The 23,928-nt window shown below is 35.6% G+C and overlaps 1 protein-coding gene across 9 annotated transcripts in view; it reads right to left on the reverse strand.

Moving 5' to 3' along the window:
* Window positions 1-23,928, reverse strand: part of FUT8 (fucosyltransferase 8) — a 95,936-nt gene that overhangs the window by 63,083 nt on the left and 8,925 nt on the right. For 4 of the 9 annotated variants that reach the window (XM_079307663.1, XM_079307660.1, XM_079307662.1 and 1 more), the window contains exon 2: window positions 11,461-11,541. The exons of 1 other annotated variant lie outside the window; for it this stretch is intronic. The gene's annotated coding sequence lies outside the window, so the exon portion shown is untranslated. The remainder of the gene's footprint in view (window positions 1-11,460; window positions 11,542-23,928) is intronic. 4 more of the 9 variants (XM_079307659.1, XM_079307661.1, XM_079307655.1 and 1 more) reach the window with 2 other exon arrangements.

Here is a 23,928-nt window from a genome sequence, read left to right on the forward strand (position 1 = left end):
AAAACTTGTTTTCAAGGTTCAGGGAACACTGTATTTCTAAGAATTCTTTATGTTTGTTATTCAGATATCCCAGAAGTGTAGTATACACAGAAGCATGAACTGAAAATTGGACAAATGACACTGACAAAGTGGTAACTGATTTTCTCCCTACATTCCATCCATCACCACACAATACTACCAACACAAGCACTGGAGTTCTCTCTTCAGAACAGAATCCTTATGCTCAATTGAACTTTCCAGATATACAGTTCTCCAGCAGCTTTTGTCTGCTGTATATACATATGCTTTCATAGATACTGAATCAAACAGCCACCAAAATTCTGACTGCATTTTACAATTGCAAACAATTATAAATTTTAAATCTGTAAAAGTCAATCTGTACTTTACATATTTAAAATCTGCATGCAATAAAACTTGTATTTTACAACAATCTTTTTTTTCTCAACCTCTATAAATTGGCTTGTTCGCAAAGACACAAGAATCAAAATATCATTACAGTATCTCAGATGTAATTCTAATTCTGTCTCCTCTGCTCACAGTTAATTTAAATTTGATATAAACCTAAATAATCTTGTACCACATATAAATGCTGCTTTCAGACTTTTCATAAAGGTGCTAATTTGAAATATAATACTAATATGAACACATTGGGGTCCAGTTTTTGAGATGCTGAGCAATAACAATAACAACACCTGAGGCTGAAAATGTTATGATAACTGGTTCCTCTGAAAAACAGTTTTATGGTCTGTTCAGCCACCTTTTCAGGTGATGACTAACTCCCCACGAACAACTTTAAGACTGTTGTAAGCTGCCACTACATTTATTCAGAGTAAAATCTTAGCCTTTTCCTTTATGAAGTCAAATAGCTTGTATGGCAGAAGGAACGTTCACATTGAATTTCTTTCAGAAGTTGTGCAATACTTTTACAATAACATTTCTTCTTTTTAACTTCAGAACAAAACAATGATAAATTCCTTCAATAAACTGTAACACCGAGGTTAAACAAGAATGCTGTGCTTTTTATTTTCACCTAGAGCAGCATAACTAATTACTTCAGTCACTACTATCTTGCATCTCACTAGCAAAGTATTTGCTCAACACAAGTGAATGGTAAGTCTTTTGCTATGGTTAGAATAATTCTTTAGCAGTTTAAGATATTTACAGGTCTGGTGGCAAGACATTCTATTTCACAATATAACCATCACTTTTCCAAAGCATAGTGGTGATGGAGATCAGTTTCCTTATATCAGGAGGTTAAAACTGATGTAAGCTTTCTTAAGCAAATGAAAAAAAAAAAATAGCTACCAGAATATGACAGCAGGATGAATTTTGCTATCTACTTACTAAATACATTTCAAATCAATATTAAGACAGCAATATTGAGGGAAAGACAGCCAAGAGTAAACAGATACTTATTAAAAATATCACAACATCCTAGTACTGTACTAGCTCAGGATGTGTTTATTAGCTAAATTAGACAATTTTCAGAAATTTATTTTCAAATACCAGACATGTAGCAAAATATTTCTGTTTTCTTTTGAAAAACAATGGAGTGATTGGCATACAATTTATGGTTGCAAATATTTACTCATTATTTTACAGAAATATTTGACATTACAAAAAGGTTTCCTAATGACATAAAAAGGAACCATTACCTACTTTTATCACTTTCAAATGGTCTAAATATTTCTTAATTGATTTCTTAAGAATTCCCTAAGAAAAACAATGCAACAATTGATGGAAGATAAATTTCATATACTGTGTTTATCTCACTGTGATTTACCCAGCTTTTTCCAGAGATAAATAAGTAATTTAGACCCAAAGTTGAGCTTAGAGATCTTTATTCATTTGAATCATGCACAACAAGTTAAGCTTTTTAAAAACACGCATGCAATGGAATATGTGTTTTAAATATACTAGTAGTATACCTTGTTTTTTATAGCAATGATGGTAGATGAAAGCCTAAGATAGCATTAGGTGATAAAAATTTAGTACTGGTACTTAAAAAAAACCAAACAACCTTGATTTGCTTTCAGTGGATCCATTGCTACACATACTGTACTGAGAAACACATCATATAGTCATATATTCATGGAATGCTACATTCACAGGCCTATTTAGCACCATTTCTGAACTTTTCATTCTTTACCTGACCACAGGAAGACCTCTTCCCAAAAAGCAATATGTACTCACTTCTAATTCCTTCTCTCCCTATCTATATTAGAGAAGCACACACACACAAAAAAGTTAAAATGAAAACATTATGCCAAGATTATTTGGTCTAAAATATAATGCTGAAGTTTCCTATATAGGTTCTATCCAGAAAAGCTCAAGAGACTCAATTTCCTAGACAATTTATTCTTATGATGAAGTACACATGACCCAGCACAGGCCCTTGAGCAGGATAAGATGAAACCTTGCATTACACTCTTACCATTATGAAAAATAACCATATGTTTTGGGTTTTTTCTATTCCATTATGGGGTTACAAATTCACAAAAAAACCCTGTTTCTCTTTTCTCACCAATATTTCATTTTTCTAAAAGCAATTGAAGAAAAGGCTTGCCAAAACCAGGCAATTTAATTATAGTTTATTGATCAGGTCATCTCTGCATTGGCTCTTCTTCAACATACCATACTTCAACACATATCAAACAACTTTTTTCATGGTTGTGTTTAACAGGAGTGAAACTTAGAGATCTAACTCAAAGACCATCTTTGGAATTCTTGTAAAATAAAGTTTTATTAAATACAGGACCTCCACTGATATTGAGACCAACATAAGAAACAGTTACATGAGGAAGTCAGTTCTACATATAAAATTTAAAGGATCTGACCCTAGTGCAGAAGTATAATCAACTAGATGAAGGTATAATCCATGAAAGAGTCACATTTACAGGGAGCAATGTGGGCCATCATTATTTTGCAGTGCTGTTGAGAAATGTTTCTTATGTGCAATACAGACTTTTGGAACAGTTTGGCTAAGGTTTTTATTCTTTTGTTTCCCTTTTTTTCTCTTTGTTTTTTTGTTAGTTTGATTGTTTGTTGGTTTGGGAAATTTTAAGTATTGAGCTGACTCTTCTCTCCTGACCCATTCTCTCAGATTTTCTCTGCTTAAAAAAAAAAATACAGCTCAAACACACTGAATGTGGGGATAGCTATAAAAAGGCATGAAATCATTACAATCACTCACCGCCAAAACATTCTTAATGTACAGCTCTGAGCTTTACAGAAATGAGGATCATTATTTTAAAATGTTTGAGGGGACTTATTAACAAGAAAACAGGAGAATAGGAATGAATTCTGACAATAAATAAAGAAAAACATTGTTACCACAAACAGCTTTTAACCAGTTCATCTAAATCATCCCCAAAATAATATATTTGGTATTTAAAAAAAAAAAAAAAAAAAAAAAAAAAAAAACACAAGATTTTATTAATTATCTGGTTGCTGGCTTGTTATGAAATAATTTGTCTTCCCTGTTTGCTTAGGAAAAATGCATGTTTATATTTCATTCCTTAACCTTGTCTAATTAAATGACAGGTGGAGAAAAATAAAAAACATGCTTACATGACAAAAAAATCTAGAACCCTCTCCACAATTTGATTGCATGCACTGGGCCAGAGGAACAGAGGAAAAAAAAGTAAAATTCTTCTTGCCTTGAAGAATACTGAACACTCTGAGAAACAGAATTGAGAAATTTAGCAGCTGAAGAAAGATAATCAATTCATAAACACAACAATCTTACTAGATGAAAGAAACACTTGATTACTCATCATAACAGGCCAGGAATTAGACCAAAAAAAGTTACATCTTTAAGCAGAGTATGAGGAAAAAATACATTTCAGAAAAAATACTGTAGATGTGAACAAAACAGAAAACAGAAAAAAAGCACTTCTTCATACTGACTGCTAAAAAGAGCATAAATTAATTTTTTAAATTATTTTCTGTGTGCATATGGACACATGCTCCTAACATCTCTAAAGAAACGGCACAGATTAAAATACTGTTGAAATACAAAATAGCAACAGAAGTGGTTGGCCATGACTTAGCGAGCAACTACGTGGAAAAAGCACATACATGCACAGGAGTACTGAATTGCATCAAAGTTCTGATTATCTTCTGTATCAAGCTATCAGTTAATTTTTCTCATGCTTCTTTACAGAAGAGATTTGAGTCTCACTGCACAGAGATCTAGAGAACATCCATAGATTTTTAGGAAAGCATACAAAACCTTCTCATTATATTCAGCATGCTCTAGAAAAAGATCCCATTCTCTCTGCCATCAACTCTGTCTCTAGAGGACATGTTTACAACTGTAACAGTTACTAAATTATTAAAAAGTTGATGCAAATGAATTAAAATAGGTGGTAAGCAATCCTTTGACAGAAGACAAATGGAAAAACCCTCATTTCTCCCAAATTTAAGGGATTTGCAGAGTTCAAGACTGAAAGATCAGTGTTCCAAAAAGGCATTTTTCCACAAGAAAAGCTGAATAAGAAGTAGAACGCTGTTATTAAGATATTCTCTGAAATCTTTGGAATGCATGAACTACATTCCACTAATTTTCTGAACAGAGCTCAGGTTTTCCTTTTTCTTGACCTTGCTTCAAGCTATGCTCTCTGCTCTAGTGAAACACCAAAACATTAGCCCACACTAATATATGTTGCCAGAAAATTCTCCAAAACTCAGAGATTATTTTTCACTGGACACATCCTAACAACACTCTCTGGAATACTGCTATTGGACTAAAGAGCCAAAATTAAACTGCTAGCTGAAAAATCTAGGGATCGGTGGAATATTTCTGATTTACTGACTTTTAACATCAAGTGTTTGCTTTAGAATAGTAATATTTTTCAGAAATATACCATTTCAAATGGTCTGTGTAGCACTGATCTAGAATGGGTGATCCATTTTCAGTTTTTGCAAAATAACTTCCAAAAATATCCGCATTAATTTTACCTACCCAGTGGGGCTTAGTAACTCTGATCCATCATACAGATCATTTTCCATCAGAACACATTTTAAGACATACATATTAGTTAACAGCAACAACTATGAATTGAAAAACAGAGATTCAAGGTATATGTAAATTAGTTCTCAAGAATATATGGAACACTAGGATAAAATGTTATAAAATAACAAGAAATTATGCAGATCAGCAAACTGAAAACAACTAGATTAATTGTTTGAATTGAACCAGTGGGACAAAATTAGTGCAAGCATTTTTAATATGAATATTCATTTAAAATAGAAATGGTTTAGTAGCAGAATAATACAAACATCATAAAATATTTTTAGGAAAATAACTATTTAGTTATTTATTATTTAGGAAAAGAATCTATTATAATAGTATTGCCACACTAGAAAAAGTTTTATTCCATTTATTCTTTATTCCAGAAAGTACTGTCACACTGCTAAGAGTGCACCATCACAGCACACTTGCTTTCAGCCCCTGTTCACAAGATCTTGCAACTACAGAAAGGTGCACAATACAGCTGACATTCCAGAGCCTTCTTTATCAGTGACTATGACTAATGAACTGTTCTACAATCCTCTGTGGGATGCTAATGACAACATTCAGGAAATTATGAGGACTCATGGGTCCACTTCCACAACTTCATTAGTGGCTTTTTAGTGTCCCCTTTATGAAATACATGTAGCCCATCTAACCAGTTTTCATTCAGCCATTCTCCAGAAGACACAGGAATTCTTCTCAGAGGAGTGTTATGAACATGCAACAATAGCATACACAATTTTTTCATATTTGTTTGACTTCAACTACCAAACACAGTGAAATTAAGACAAGATAATCAAGGAGAAAGGATGCACGACACAGATTGTGCACAAAAACCATCAACTGCTGCAAGTATTCACTGACCACCTGCACAGTGCTGAGCAGTGCTTTCTGGTCTGTGAGATATGGATGAGAGATATAACAGTAGCTCTGCCCTCCTAAGCCAATCTTAAGCATAGAGGGGAAAGGAGTATTTTTCCATGGTTAAAAAAAAACCTACCACAAATATTAATATGGCTGGAAGGATGGTGCAAGAAGCAGTCTTTCAAAAATAGAACTTAGTGAAAACATTAGATATTTCTGGAAAGGAAGATGTTCAGTGGCAGAATTGCAAAGCCAACATTCATTCAGAAGGACTCCACCATTTGCTCAACATGTGAAAAATACACCATCTAGAAAGGACAAAGGAGTAATACAACTACTGCATAAGATGATGTAACATGATGCTTGAAAATGCATTTGGCTGGCAGAAAAGGAGCTGGTAATGCCTTGAGACAAGGATGGATTTCACAGATTTATATTCCTGGTACTGTGACACATTATGTTTTACATAACAGTTGTGACAAAAATGTTACCAGTAACATGCTGACTTGGGAAAGGGTATATTGAAATCCTGCCTCCAGATGGGAATATGGCACCAGGAATTGAACTGGGATTCCTCCACAGCAGTCTGTAATATCTTTGTTTCCTGAGCCACAACATGAGGTCTCAGCTCCATCTGCAAGCCAATGGCAATCCTTGCTTTCTTTCCACCTGAAGTGTACATTCTGCTATACTGTGTTGTTGCAGTCTAATACATCATGACTACCATCGTTGCATTGTGATCCAGTGATCACACACTTGCTCCTATTTCTTGCACCAGCACCACACATGTTCTCCAAGAAAAGACAGATGTTCTACTAAAATCATCCATGAGATTCAAAGACATTAAAAGAGAAAATGAGAGAGAACAAATGATTCCCAGATAAATTGCTCTACTTAGCTACCAAACATCTGCTTTCAGCTCTCACCAATGCCTTTTCATATAGTATTAAAGTTCAAATCTTCAAAACTTTCCAAGTAACACTTCAACAGAATAAGCTTCTTAAATCTCTAAAATGAGATCCACTTTTTCCCAGAACCTGCATTTTTACAGCTCTCTTCCAAGCCTCTGAAGACTATTTCTGACTAATCCTAGGAACCCCAAGCTAGCCATTATACACTCACCACAACCCATTAATATAGTATACAGCAGTTAATATCACCTCCTCAACATCCCTTCTACCAGTTGTGTTATTCAAAACCATTGTCTCTAATCCATAAATGCAATCTGCAATATTGGTCTCTAGACCTGGGATCTCAGATTTGGCTCTACCCAAATATTTCCCAATTCAACTTGCCAAACAATTTAACAGTTAGTGATCTCTCTCTATCAAATTTAGACATTTACTAGGAGCAATGTATTTTTCCCAAGAGCTAAAGTCAATGACCAAGAACCTCCTGCCATGTAGCAATGAGGGACCCTTCCTTAGAGTTTGAAAGTTCCCTCCTTACTGACAGGTCTTTGGATTCATTAACCAATTTTAATACAGTTAACATGAATAACGACAAATATGCTTAGGCAAAATCAATCTGATTAAAAGACAGTATCATTAGGATCAGTTTCAAGTGAATCACCCTATAATTAACCTCTGTCTTGATTAGGTTTTTTTCCACATACTGGCAAGCATCTAACTTTTTCATTCCCCTTAGACTTGGCTTATTCAACATTTGTTTAAGAACAAAAGTAACAAAAAAACCCCACCAAGACTGAATTGCTAAAACAATTAAATTAAGGTTTTCCTATGCTAACAGGATCTGCCCATTTCAGAACTGTTTATTAGCCACTATTTAATATAATCCAAACAATAAAAAAGTACTGAATTATCAGTGTAGTATAATTACATCATTAAAAAGAGCAAAGCCAAAACAATTGCAGAATATTTCTATACTGTAGATGTCACCTTGATCCACTTCTTGTTCTCCTCCTGACAACTATGATTTCTTTCACTCAACAGCAAAAAGTGTGCCAAGACTATCACTCCCTCTACCAGTTCATTTAAAAATGATAACATAAATAAAAATTCATAACCCACAGATACATTTATCACACCTATGCTATCTCTCTGTATTTCATACTAAAAACAAAATTTCAAAAATCCTGTGACATACATCCTCACCTATCTAACTGAAAGAACTTGTGAGGCAGGAAACCTCTTGCCTGGCTATTTCCTCTGATCTTGTCCCCTTAAAAATTTTGTCAATACAAAAGTTCAGTTTCATGTAACAAACTAATCCTATACATTTTAAAAGGTACAGACTAACAGTGATATTTGAAATTTTACTTTTCAAGCCCTTTTAAAATATTAATTTAGAGACAAATAATAGTAATTTATAGACAAATAATATCCAGCAGGTTATGTCTAGTTTGGGGTTTTTTCCAATTTTTAGTTGATATTTTAGATTTGGACTATTTAAGTTTAAACTTAGATGCATTCAAGATAAAACATTACTTCGTCCATTGGAAGAAGTACTTAAACTAAAAAAAAATGGAAGTAAAAAACACTGCAACATGCAGAAAGAGATCCTATGCTCCTTCTCAGCATCTTTTGCAAAAAGCTACCCTCCCTATGCTTCATTCACAAAAGAGATAAGACAATTTATGGGGGGAAAGGATTTTGCTCCTTAATCAGCCTTTTCTTATTTCAATCTCTCCTCACAGGTCTTGGATCAAGCATTATATTGTCAATAATATTTTCTTCTGGACTGTCCAACCTGGCAAGATAATTTTGATTTCTTTGCATGCATTAAGCGTGTGGCTCCTAATTGGACACAGCTGACTCCATTTCTACCCTAGGTCATGCAGAGAGATTTACATCAGTTTCACAGTGTTGAATGACAGAGCTTTCATTTACTCATCCTGGTATGATGTTATGTTCTCAGAACTACATTTTGTACATGATAATCTTGATTTAAGGTCAGTCCTTAACCCCCAATCTCTTTCTTCAGAACCCTCAGCCATTCCTTATCCTGGACTTGCTTGCTTTCTTTTTCTTTAATTTAAAAGCAGTATTTTAAGTTTGCCCTTAATGTTTTAAATCCCATTTTCCCCTGCTCGTTCTAATTTCTTGCTTCATGTTAAATTCTCCTCCAATCTTCCAACCTCTCTGTATTGTCTCAGCCTGGTGTCATTTTTCACTGCACTAAACATGTGTGTCAATGGATCCATTAGCATCCTCTTTCCTTGAAAAGAAAGACATTAAAGACTGTTGTTTGTGCTGCTGCATCAGAAATTACTTATCTAGAACACACTTTTAATAAAGAATACAGTTCAGAGGGGCAGAAGAGCAGGAAGCAATCTTACAAAGAAGAATCCAAGCTAAATGCCTACCAGGCTAGAAAAGCACACTGAAGCCAAATATTTGAAGAAGAAACACACTTTGCTGATCCTCAGGCAAGAGTGAAAGTAGCAAGTAAGATACTCTAGAATGACAGAGGCACAGTCCTGATAAAATGGCAGGGCTAAATCAGAAACATACTCTCCTAAAAAAGGTATTCTCCATCAGGAATCATACACTGATCTATTTAGATATATAGAGAATATCTGAGATTTTAGATGCCCTTAAAATAAATAAAACTCAAGATGTACAAGCCTTTTCCAGAGATTAGTTTATCTTGAAAGCCTATCACAGATTAATCTAACTTACAGAATACCCAAGAAAGGATAAGAAAGTGTTTTAGAATGCAATAAGAAACATTGGTTTGATCTTTATTTCTCGACACACTACAGAACAGCTTCATAGATGGAATGGATTAGCCTAAGTGTGAAATATGATTTGGGGAAAATAAAGGAAAGGCTACCATGGAAATGTTTTTATATCTGAAAAGAATCAGGAAAAAAATATTAAATTAGTATATGGATAATACAGTTTCCCCAAGCCAGACTGTGATAGCAGGAAATAATTCCAAATGCAGCTTGTTACAAAATCTGACAAGAAGCAGGAATTCAACACAATCCATGGATTGCATAATCAAGTAATATGGGAAAGATATCTTCTCTGTAGTGCTCAGTTACTTGTCTCAACCCACCAGCACTACCTAGACCTTACCTAGACATTAAGCCCAAATCAGCTTTCTGCCACTGCTCAACCTCCCTCAGTGGTTGAGCAATGCATAAACCAAACCACTGGCTTAACTATAGCTCCAGGCACTGCAGTTTATAGACATGCACAAATCCTTTTAATTACCCTCCCACACAAACTAAACAGAAAAGGAAAGAAGAGGTTTCAGGCAGTTCTCAACCAGTGTGCCTCTTTCTTGCTAAAAGAAGGAATACATCTCTGCTAAAGACAGTCAAACCATCACCACAGCTTCCTGACAAACCAAGGTAGTGTGAACACAGAACAACAGGAAGCACAAAAGCAACTAATCACACATGCATGCATGCCTGCAAGCAGGCTCTCATAAAGAAACTAATTTAAATTTACAAAACTCAAGATACAAATTGTTGTATTGCATAACATCATATACAAGAGACCAGCCAATTCTACAAGTGAGGTTTTGAAAAGTCATCCAAGTTCTACCTTTGGTTCACTTTCAGAGCCTGGAGCACACAGATACTACACAGGGGCTGGAGAGTTGGAGGGTGGGGTGGGGGAAAGAGTGTTACAGATTTCCTAGTTACTGGCTAAGATGTTTTTTCATCTGAATCATTGTTTCTACTCCATATCAAAAAACTAACTGCAATAGCTGGGAGGGATCAGGCAAAATTAGCCACTTCTAGTCTGAAGCTTCCACAGAAGCCTGCTCTTCTCCACAGTCAAATCATGCATTCCCAGCCTAACGACTTCAAGAGTGTAACCTCAAACTGCTGGGCCATTCCACTGACTGGTAGCTGCCTAAAGTGACAGGTTACACACCCTGTCAATTTGTTCAATTGTGAAAATTTAAGATATTTTCACAACTTTCTTATCATAGTTAAGAATACTGATCATAAGAGTCTTTTCTACTGTTGCATCAAAGAAAGAATAATGTCATAATATGCTTGCTTTCCAAGTCCACATCCAGATTCACATTTAAGCATTTTTCTCAAAATGAAGAAAATTACCTTTCTGTTAATTTTTATTTAAATTTTTTAAAACATTGGCACTTGCCCAGACCTTCAAAACCATAAGAATCTGAAGCATTAACTAGCACTGGATCTGGGATATAATACTTTCCAGCCACAACAGCTTAGCTGCTTAGAACTCCTGAAAAACTTCATGGAGTAGGGCCTGTGCCCAGCCTCTGCAGGAGGACAGTTTATCTCTGAGAAATACATGTAATATCTGCAATACATATGGAAAGGGTCCAGAAATACTGCCAAAGAAATACAGGATTTTGTATGTAAGACAGAGGGTACATAATGAACCTACCAAAGAATTTCTCTTTTTAGAGACAAGAGGCAAAGAGGAGAAGGGAGAGGAATAGGTGTAAGGAGAACCAAAAGGTGAAACAGATATCTGATTGGCCCATTTTGGCAGCGATCACTGAAAAGTGAAGGACCTGACCTCTTTTTTGCAATGTTTCCTTTTCTCAGCTGACAAAGACTTATCAACAGAAGAGCAGTTGTGAAGGTAAAATCACAAAGAATGAGAAGTACTTACTTACAAGCAATAATTATTGCTCAAATTAATATTTTGTGGGATTCTTCTTCCTTACTTTCATTTTGAAGCATAGGCAATTCTCTGAAAGTAGAAGAGGAAAAGATCATTAGTTTTTATCACACAATCATTTGGGTTAGAAATAACCTTTAAGATCATTAAGCCCAGCCACAAACCTACCACTGCCAAGTCCACCATTGAACCATGTCCTTAAGAGCCACACTTACATATCTTTTAAATTCACCCAGGGATGGAGGCTCAACAATTTCACTGGGCAGACTTTCAGAGTGCTTGACTACCCTTTCAGTGAAAAAACAACTGTTTTAAACAAAATCTTACTTTGGGGTTATCAAGGCATGGAGTTAGTACATCATTTACTAACACTTGTCTCACTAATTCAGAATGGCAGTACAATAAAAGTTGATTCCTAGCCATTTAACAGAAAAGCAATCAAAAGCTGAAATATCAGACTCTGAAACAGCAATTAATTGGTTGTTGAAAAAGCTTATTTGTGAACCTGACTTCAAGGAAAGCAATGAAAGCAAGAAAAAAAAAATAAACAGGAAACCAATTTAAGCACCAATAGTACCAGGAACAGGAACAAAGGAAAAAATGATAAATGCTTCAGATAACTGACTTTTACTGCAATTAGAATTCTGCCAAATTAATCTTATTTTTGAATGAAAATTAAGTGATTTTCTATTTCAAAGAAAAGCTTCAGCAGCTGTGCTATTAAATGAACAAGGTGAACTGGCAACTCTCAAAAGCAGCAACAGTGATAAAAACCAAACCTGAATTCTGTGTTTTCCTATTCATGTAATAAATTATTTAAAGTAATCAGTATCTACAAAGTCAGAGCCCATGAACTTCCAAAAATGGAAAGCCTGAGGGAAATAGGGAGATAGCCTATTTTCACTTCTATTTGAGACTGACAGCTTGGATATACTTTAGCTATGGCACTCAATGAAAAGGTTATAGCTTTTGCTGTGATTAAGTATCTCAGAACTCAAACAAAAAAATACAACCCAGTTACTCCATGTATAAAAAATAAAATCAGAAAAAATAAACTCGATCTTTTATTGTAGCTCTCATCAAATCAGCTACACTGCCTGCTTCACAAAAGAGGAGAGGTGAAACTTCCAGCTGAAGGTTTCAAGACCTTCAAGAAGCCAAGCAGAACAAAATATATGTTCCAAGAGGAACACTTTAGAGCATGGTCTACTCATACTGTTACTTACATTTTGTGTGAAGAATTATGATGTAATTTCTTATAAGTTCATGATTCCAACTTCATTAACCAGTAGAAGGTAGTACATTATGTGAGCCATATGGAAAGATAGATTTAGACAGAGTAAACATGGTAAACGTGAAATGGAAACATTTACATTTCATATAACGAAAAGAACTGTTACTAAATTTACAAGTTGATCTATTTGTAAGCAATAGACTTGCAGGCAGTACCAAAAGGCCTTCCAGTCCTACCAGACTGGGAAAATCACCATGCCCTACATTACTAAGAGTACAGAAACAAAGCTCTTTGGGTTTTTTCCCACAGTTCCATTAAAAGTATAGTCAGTCACTTGACAGAAATTGTGATTATCTTAAAAGAGCCAGCCTACTCTGGAACATTCAAAACTACCAAAAAGTTTAAAATTTTACAGCTAATTTATTATTACTGGTAATAAATCCCTGAGATTTGAATTCTAACCACTTCAAGAATATTTACAAATATTGTTAACTAGACAGTGGTTCCTTCCAGATAAATTTGCCCTCTTACACAGAACTTTTTGGATATAAAGGTCATGAAGTGACCTTATGGATAGGAAATTTTAGTTATATGCCCAATTCTGACTTTGAATTGCTGGGTGTATACAGACTAGTCTTTGCCTTTTTTCTTTTTTAATTAACCTATTAAAAAAAAAATCTATCCTTATAAAGGAGTCAATAACATCTGCAGTGCTCAATCCAGTCTCCTGCATTACAACCAAAACTGCATCTAAAACTTTTCATCGACACTTTTCATGTAATTTCAGTTGCATTTTAAAAAGACACAAAATTTGAAAGCACAAGAAAAGGTAATAAGAGTACAAGGATGCCATGCTTTAGTGACTGTAACTACAGAAGTGCATGATGAAAATACCTACATCACCTTAGGAATATAGAGGATTGCAGCAAGGAGCAAGAAAAAAAGGAAACACTTCTCCCATTCCTTCTCCATTTGACTGGGACAAACTGATTTAATTCTGAACACAGGCACTAGACCCATATGCCAGGCCAGGACTACTTTCCCAATAGCACAGGACGAATCAGACACATCACTCAAAATCCCACCTTCAGAAAACAGCAAATTGTCTCTGCTTCACAAGAAGACAAACTATGCACTAAGAAGAGAAAAATAAAAACAATAAATATTCCCTTTGGATAAGTACAAGATACCAGTGGTAGCTGTAAGAAACAGAAGTTGCAAAACTGAAAACTGTATGAAAAATAACAATCAAATATTTCTGTATCTGTTCTACCCTCTTTCTCAGAGATTTCTGTTATTCTAGTACCAAGAAATCTCAAATGTTAATTTTTAATTTCTGAATACAGGATCAACCTTATCATCTTACACAGTATTCCTACATAATAATATAAATGATCATCTTGAACCACTGAGTTTCTTTCTCCCCATTACTGAGACTAGACCTCAGCCTCTGATTTTCAAACAAGATTTGTTCTTAAATTTAAGCTTCAAATATATTTCTTTTCAGATGTTTCTCTCCCACATATGCCCTTACACTCAATAAGGACTACTGTTATTTCTTCCCAGGTCTAACTTGCCAAATGCTTGCTTTCTCCTTTAAGAGGGCAAGTTCAGCTTAATCACACTAAGAGTTGTGATTAAGTTCTTTCTTATCCAAATGACTTGCTCTTTTCTGAATGTGACTGTGATCAGAGCAAATGCAAATCTAAATGTATATCAACCAATGCTTTATTGGCTGGTCCTAAGAATCTGTTTTTAACAGCTAGAAACCACTTGGTGTGGTTTAGAATCATGTTACTCTCACCAAGCCACATCATCTGAGAAGGAAGCAGATCAGGAGCTGGGTCATAGAACAACCATCTGCCTCTGATCACCAGTCTGGTTCTATCAGGGATTCTCATCAGATCTCAATATGGCAATCCTTTTTTTATTTATTAAACACTTTCTATTACTCCAAACACATAAATCTATTCCTAAGGGTGATAATCCTAGCTTCTCTAGTACAAGCAATTTCTGAAGCACACAGACCAGCTTTTTAGTAAAGTCACCTGCATATTCCACTGCTGGGTCTGTAGTTTCAATTTACAAGACAATTGACTGAACCTGTGTTAGGGAGAACATTGCATAAAAAGAATCTATTTTAAACAACTTCAAACACTTAAACACAATAAAACCACTTCAAACAAACAAACAACAAAATCAGTAAATTGGTAAAGAAAAGAAATGGAAAACTATTCCTTCTGTAAGCCAAGTGAAGGTCAGAATATGATTTTTCCAGTTTTTAGAGATAATGTATATTTCTAATGGAGAGGTAGGTATATAACTGAAAAACTGAATTTCACTTTTCCTATACCCATCAACCTATCTGTTTGGTAGCACTGCTGGTTGCCACTACTAAGTAAATTTCCTTAAAAAATATAGGAAAAAACACATCCCATGGAGACAGAAGAAAAGCTAATCTTTTTACTGTATATATTTTAAAAATCATATAGGGTTTTCTATATGCATTATATATTGCTTTGGAGTTTGGTATTGTTGCATTTTTTTCTTCAGATCCCTTACTGCTAAGAGCTAAAAAAAGCTGACATATGCAAGGAACGAAGTCAAATCATTTAATGTGTACTGCACAGAGAAGAAGCTCTCAGGAATCACTGGCTTTGCAGAGAAGTGCTCAGGACCCTTTCTGCAGTTACATTTGGTATGGGAGGTTCCACTTCAAACAAGCTTTGATTACCACTGGTTTGAGAAGGACAGACAAGCTGGTCAATGAAATTCCACTTTCAATCAAGCCAGATGGGGGAGCATTATTCCTCAATATTCATCAGAATAAGCATTAAAGACAAAGATCTCCCCACACATATTTTTCTTTGTCACACAGTACTTTGCCACTTTGACCTTGTTCTAAGAGTACACCACTTTTAACAACACAAATAACAATTACAAACAAAATTCAGTATCATTAAGTGCTTATCCTTAACAGAAGAAAATATTAAATAGTTGCTTTAAGGTACAAAGTCCCTTCATGATACTGAAATTTTGACAAATGATGGCTTCTCAAGGCACAGACTCAGAACACTACTGATGCAGTACACAGACAGTGCACAATCCCGACTTTTATGGACATACCAAAGGGCCAAATGAAGAATAAATTACAAAATAAATCCCAAATACAAACACATTTTTAACCTATCCACTTGCCAGGAGGGAGGTGACTGGGAAGGTAATAAATCTATGTAACATTGAACAGTTCTCAAGCTCTTTCCTGCTCCTCTCCTTCAAGACACACTGGCCCGACCACCTGACTCATCTCTCCCTTTTATTTACATGGCCCTAGCTGACACATCCCATTATTCCTGGAAGACACATCACTATGGTTCAATGTCTGCAGACCTATGCTTTTTACTTTGCAAAGTTTAGTAGACATTGCTAATACATTACACTATTGCATATGTAGTGCAAATTTGGGGAAAATTTGGAAACACACTTCAAGCACCGGACCTCTTTTAGTTCTCTCAAATCCAGGAAAACATATGCTTCTTTTCCCCAGAGTTCCACTTTTTCTCAGCCATGTGAAGTGCCATCTGTGCCTCCCAGCCTGGCAGCTAAAACTCTGCTGTCATTCAAATCACCAGTGAGCAAATTAAAGGCAAAGACTGTCCTCTTTAATAAAATAACAAGACTTACAAATGGCAACCTAGATCACAGCTCCAAAGGACTGAGTGGCAAGTGTGGGTAGCTAAAGGGTCACAGGGAGGAGAAGGTGGCAAACAGTAGAATATCTCCAGAGCTTCCTTGAAAACCTCTGCTTCTCAGGAAACTAACACAAGAACTATGGGAATAAAAACAAGGGTAGCTGGAAATCTCGGAAAGTCAACAAAAATGTAACTCAATTGACACAATACATTTCACAAGATTCTCCATCCTGTTAGAAGGCACACTTGGCTCAGGGAGGACAGATATACAGGGTGGGGCAGTGAATTTTGTCTGGAATATCTTAATATTAGTATATCTGTTCTGAAATACAGAATGCAACAGAAGCCAAGCACTCCAAATAACATTAGAATGGGGAAGTTACAGTGAGCAGGAAAATGTAGACCTCCTATAAAGTACCAAACCAAAAAATTTAAGTGGCTGAGGGAGTTGGGTGAACTGCTTGAGATGGTTTCTTTCTTTTCTTTTTGTTTTTAGTCATTGGGTATGATTTGGGGTTGTTTTTTTCTAGACAGCTACTAGAATCATTTAAAGCATAAGATTTAACATTAATGATTCCCAAATAGGCTTTTTAGGAAGCAGATCACAGATGAAACTGAGTTAATCTCTAGTTAGTAACTGGCTTAACTATTGCCTTTACAAAAGTTAACCGTAAAGGTTACATCAATATATTAATGACTGAAACTTTCCCAGACACAGAAATGCAAATCATCATGTCAGAATAAGTCCTGAAATACTTTTGGTAAAGGCCAACTGCACTTTCCCAACCTCTGGGAACAATCTGAGGGTTATCACATGGCTGGGAAAGCTTCCAACAGTACTGCACACACAGCTACCTGTTCTAAGGCTGAAAGATTAACAGAAAGGACAAACCTCAATCTGTGCCAGCTGTCCTCAGTAACAGACAATGGTCCACTTTATTAGTGATGATGCAGCCAAAAGGGATTTGAAATCAAACCAGCTTAACAAAACTAAAATTAAGTGCAGATAAAGCCTGGAAAAGTACATTGAAAAAAGAAAAAAAAAAAAAGAGGAGAAAGTAGTAACTATCTTTTGAAATTCAACCAAAAGAATGAGAAAATTTAAAGGAAAGAAAATCACACAGAAAAAACACACTCTGTAGACATAAGCTAATGAATGAAAAGATTGGGAAAAAAAGATGACAGGAAAACCCAACTAAGAATGCTGTTAAGTGAGAATAGAGTCAAAACACAGAAGAAATAACAACCTACAACATGAAATGCTGGCAAAACTCATTTATTTAAAATCAGGTCAAGAGACAAAATTTAAAAAAAAGTCAAACTTGGGTTTGAATTTGAGAGAAGAAATCGTTCATGCAGTACAGCCTTATGTTTATTTGTTACCAATTGCAGTAATTAGTTCAAAAGAGAAAGTCCATCCTACCAAAAGACAATGTTTGACAGTCACAGGAAAAAAAAAATAAATCAGCAGGCTTCATAGAAGAAGAAAGACAATATATGTCACTGTTAGTAAATTAAAAGAAAGGTACATTTTGTATTGTGCCTTAGATGCCTCATCCTTTTCCTTCTTCATTTTTTTCTACTTTCTGAAAAAGGAATCTTCTTTAAACCTACTCACAGTGAGCACACGGTTTGATTTTCCTATGGAATTTATACTAGGAATTCATACATAATTTCATCTTTCCTTTAAAGCTTTTCAAACAAGAACCAAATAAAAATCATAGCACTTTATTCCAAAGCCTATCATCGATCAGCTTGAGTGACTCTGCTTTTATTAACTGGCTGGTCAAGCAGCAGTGCATTAACAAGATTGTGGTCAACCTCCCTGCTGTGACTCAGACCCACACCAGCAGCTGTGCAGATTTCAAAGATAGTATCAATTCTGCACTGCTGCCACTGCTCCTCTGTGGGAAGGCTAAGAACAGATGCAAGCAGCATTCAGCAACCAGGAAACTGAGAAAAGAAGGAACACACAACACTGCTTCCCTTGAGAGAGCAGTGCAGCTTCTTTATCAGACATGGCAAATGGTCGTGTTTATCAGACAGGTTAATCAAAGGTAGATCTTCAATCAAATCTTCAAAGTCAAGAAGACTATCAAATTTAAGATCCTGGCAATTAAGATCAAAGAAGTGGTCAGGGATTTTCAATAACAAAATCTGAAAGAACTTCCTGCAATGTCTATTAGATGCCTGATAATGAAGAAAGCTGAAAATCTGTATTAAATATAATTCCATCAGTATTAATATTATCCAGAAAACCCACACAATTTATATCATTCAGTGCAACAGAAAATGCCTTTGAATATATTCCTTGATACTACACAACAAGTTTTATAGAACCTACATGCTAGGGATATAAACATGTACTAATACTACAGTAAATTTCATGTCAGAGAGATTTCCGGTCCTTTAAGTTGCTCGTATTTGAAAAAATTTTGATATCTTTTCCTTGAGAAGGCTTCACCACAAACGACTAAAACAATATGATATTAAAAGACTATTCCTTCAAATGTACACTCAGTGTTGCTCCTGAAGTGGTTGTTATTTTCCCATCTCCCACTTTTACTGTCCATAAGCCAATCTTGTATAACTCTCTTATTTTTCCCATGCTTAATTTATGAAGGAAATGTTTAGCAAATTATACATTTATACTTCCTACTTAGGGATAAAAAGCAAAAAATTACATGTTGATTTTTAATCAAGTTGAATTTCATCTTTTTTCTCTTTCAGTTCGGAATGTATGAAAAAGAGCAAACAGACACTGAATGAATTTTCTATGGATTAAAGGCTCCACAAAAACGTGTTTGATTCATACCCAAAGCAGATATACTTTGGTAGTAAGTCAGGTTTCCCTACACTACCCAATGACTATGGTACAAGCCACCCTATGTGACCAGTATAAGCTGATATAATTATATAGTTTTGTATACACATCTGTCTATAAGCATATAATATGGATATGTTTAATCTATACTACACCTATAACCCAATTTTCCAACAGCAAAGAACTTTATAAATTGTACCAATCATCACCTCTGTTCTCCTTTGTAACAACTGTTTCATTTAACCACAGGTCACCCTTTGCCATCAGTCAAGAGATGCTGACAGACACCAAGCAAATAAAACAAGGCAGTACTCAAATACCAAGAGATACAGAGTCATGAAATTGGGGATTCTGCTAAATCCTGGTCCCAGCAACAGGACAGTAGGAAAAGAAAAGGTAGTATACAAATGAAACATGAAAGAAACAAAGGAAACATGAAAGACATTGAGACAATGTTAAAAAAATCATATGTAATCTTAAACCTGATAAATAAGCAAAACTTGTAGCAGTTTTCACTGTGAACTTAGTTTCACAGAGATACAGTTTGACATCAGTGCTGTCCATAATTGAACTCATTAGAGAGCCTACTGGATAAAGAAGGACAAACTCATCACTACACTTCAAACATTTCCATCAGAAAATAGAAAGTCTAAAGCTGAAAAAGTGCAAGATAAAAGACAGATGAGAGACAAAATGTTTTGTTGAAGCTCAAATTGCATCCTCAAGAACAAATGAGTCTGCCTTAAAAATATCTTTCTTCTACACACTATACATGCTGTCACCAACTACACATATGTAATTAGTGCAATTAAGGGGAGACAGACTTGTAATGTATAAGAGTCATTAGAAATGAGTTCAAATGACAATATTCCACTTTGATTTACCATTGTTTATTCTTAAAAACTGTCACACTGTATTTTTTTATGTTAGCACATACTAACAGCACACATGGGACTATCCACCTTCAAAACAACAGTAAATCTTCACACAGCATATCCAAACACAGCTGAAGAATTCTCAGATGGGAATCCACAGTTCACAGCATTTTTTTATCTACAATCACATTTGACCTAATATAAGATTTTAAAAGCCCTGAGCTCTAGATACAATTCAACACCAGGTGATGACAGCTAATAAACACCACATTAATAAAATATTTTCAAGCAACAACCAAGAAAAGAACTGTCTAAAGGAGCATTCCAAATGCTTCCATTTCATAGCACAAATGATTTCAAAAAGAACAGTTAAAGCTATGACCTTTTTTGATATGATATGCTTAAACCAGATAAATAATCAGTTTCATTTTCATAATCAGTGATTGCTTCTACAGGGATGGTAAGAAGTTAAAACACTACACAAGTGTAGAAGACTTCAAAAGAGAAGCCACTAACAAAAGGTTATGAATCTAAAGATTCCCTATTTGCTTATGATTTCAAGGAGCTCTTGCATAACAGAATGGCACAGAGAACATTAAGTACACAAGCAGTTCTTTACTAGATGTCAGATCACAGTAAACCCCTCTTAAGAAACAAAAAACTGGCTAAATATGTTTGACTTGCAGTTGCCAGTGAGTTTTACCCACTATTTACAAACTTCTCAGCATGAAATAATTTTCAGGAACATCCAGGTTGCACCTTTGCTATCTAACACAGTATGACCATACTGTAGCATTTCACATCAGCATCACGAGGAAATACATTTAAATGAAAATTTAAGGACTGTGAAAAAGTGTTTCTATATTTATATTAGCTATATAAACATGAACAAATCAAAGGCCTGATTCAGCATAAAAGCTGTTCAGAATCTGCATGCACCTTCAAGATGGTACTCTGAAATAAACAAGATACAATTCTGCTTAGTATTTTTCCCACTTATTTTCAAATATAACCATGTAATTGATACCCTGGCTAACATTTCTGATGGGACACTAAAATATTACCTCCATTTACTAGCTCAGATTTTTGAAAGCATAAAAAAATCAGTCATATAAATCTATAAAAACAAAAAGCCAAGATTAATCATTTCATTTTCTAAACAATCTATAGCAAAACACCTCTCCCATGAGAAAAGACTGACAGAATTGGGTTTGTTCAGCCTGAAAATGAAAAGGCTTCAGGGCAACCTAATTGCTGCCTTCCAGTACCTGAAGGGAGCCTGCCAGAAAGACAGAGAAGGACTTTTGACAAGAGCATGTAGTGGCAGGACAATGGGAGATGGCTTCAAACTGAGAGTAGATCTAACTCAGATAATAGGAAGAAATTGTTTCCTGTGAGGGTGATGAGGCATTGACACAGTTTTCCTGGAAAAGTTGTGGATGCCCCATCCCTTGAAGCATTCAGGCTGGAGCTCTGAGAAACCTGGTCTAGGAAAAGTATCCCTGACCATGACAGGGGGGTTGGAAGAATGATCTTTAAGGTCTCTTCCTACACAAATTATTCAATGGCTCCATGACATTCAGGTTATCACTCCCATGTCCCAGTCACCATGGCATTGCTTGAAAATACCTGAGAATCTGTATTATATTATACCACAGTCAATTTTATGCTCATCTTCCAAATCTCTCCTCTAAGAAAAGGGCTCTCCACAGGAGAAAGCAGGATATTATGTAAGCAAGAGTAAAGCTGGAACCAGACAGGCCAAAGCACTACAAAAGGGATCTCCAAAGCTAACAAATATAAAAGGAACAATCAAAGATCAGGTGGGGCAGGGGGGCAATACATGTCACATCAACAAAAACTGCAGATAAAAAGAACTTAGATTCAATCTTTTCCTAATGACAATTGATGTCCATTTGACACAAAAAGTTGGATAAAAGGATATTTTAATCACAGATGAAACCTGTAACTGAGGACATGCATGCAGTTAACCAACCCACTTAGCAGGCATACAAATGTGACAGTTCCCCTTCTATTCTTGTGAAGAATGAGCAAGTCCACCCCAGAGCCACAGTATACAAACAGCAAACCTGAGACTGATACAGTTGGAAGAGCAAATGTACTTACAAACTACACAAGAACATGTGCCAACAAAAGGCACAGTCTCAGAAGTCTTAACTAAAAACACAGTTGGTCACAGAACTGTTCAAAGACTTTTCTCTTCAAAGCTAGGACAGCAGGATCTTATCTGCTGCAAGACTTCAGGAAACAGTGGACTTGGAAGTAAGCAAAAATCAATACTCTGTAAAACAGTATTTCAAACTCATTCTATGGAAAGTCTAGCATCAAAACATCTCTGGTGGAGAGATGTTACATCTCAACACATGGTTTTATGACCTTATGTCAGATTTCAATACTTGGGATATTTCCTATTCTTGTCCTAACAGATTGAAGTAACTAGACATGTTCAGTGTGCCTAAGGATAAACTGCAAGTGATTTTGTGCACACATACAGAAGGGTCTTAAAAGCAAGCAACCAAATACAGACCATGTTCTCTCAGCTCTTCTAGAGACACAGAATTTGCACAATTATTAACATTACCTAAGCATGATTCTGCAGTACATTGTACAGAAAAAGCAAACAAGCATTTTAAATTATGCTGATCTCTCTGTATCTCATATGTATGCCAGGCTCCTTGAGAGACAAACATTTCTTTGCTCTACTTAAACAGAATTCCTCATCTGTAAGAGCACTATCTATTGTACTTAAGTGAAAAAGGATAAAAGGGTTTTCTCATGTGCATTACAAGGATCCTGCTGCCACGGAAAAAAATAGATCAGAAAAAAAAAAAAAAGAGCAACTTGCTGGGGAGCATCCCCTGCTCCCTAGGAAGTACACAAAGCATATACCTGAAGAATTTGAAAATATTGTCATAGGGTGTAATGTAAGCTGCCATGTTACCAAAATTGCCATCCACCTTTACACCCCAGCAGAGCAAACTTCAGAGTACTGACACCTAGCCCAGCACCACCTCATTGACATTAAAAGACAAAAAAATATTGCAAAGAGAATGTTTAGCAGTTCAATCCAAAACCCAGACTGCTGAGTAGGCATCTGCAATGAAGAATAACTCAAGGAGAACATCTTTCAATGCCACTGAATGCCTCCAGTAGGCCACATGAACAAAAAAGGTGTAATTCATGCTGTCCTAGCTGCTATAACTTAAAAACACCCCAAGCAATAGACAGATCAAAAAGTCAGATGCTGTACTGTTAAAAAACAAATCCCAAGATAACTGTGAAACAGATTTTAGCTATTGAACAGAAATGTGAAGACATGCATCAAGAAGACTGTAAACTGTGAACAAGTCATTCTAAACCCCAGACTATAGAGAAAGGAAGGGCAGAGACTATCTAAGCATACTGAGACATGGCACAATACCACAAAGGTGTCCCAGTAACATGCAAAAGTAAGGAAAACATTCATGCTTAGTTTTAAGTTTTCCTCCTGTATATTCAAATCTTGCCCTAAATAAGAAACAAGTGCTTGCCCAGACAGCTGAGAGAAAGACATAGGTGCCCTGCCATAAATGGTTTTCACCACTCAGGGTGGGAGAAAATCAAAAAGGGGGTGGGTGGAAAGAGTATCCATCAACACATTACATCCACATTAGATAACTGTATTCTTGACAGGGAACAGTTTTTGCTGTTGCTGTGTGAGCACTGATTGTCAAACAAAGGAAGTTGTTTAGCAAACATGCAAAAGGACAAAAAAAAAAAGTCAGCTAAGTATAGCATATCTGGTATAGTACATATTTTATCATCATAAATAGA

Source organism: Erithacus rubecula, assembly GCF_903797595.1.
Source record: "Erithacus rubecula genome assembly, chromosome: 6".
NCBI classification, from domain to species: domain Eukaryota; kingdom Metazoa; phylum Chordata; class Aves; order Passeriformes; family Muscicapidae; genus Erithacus; species Erithacus rubecula.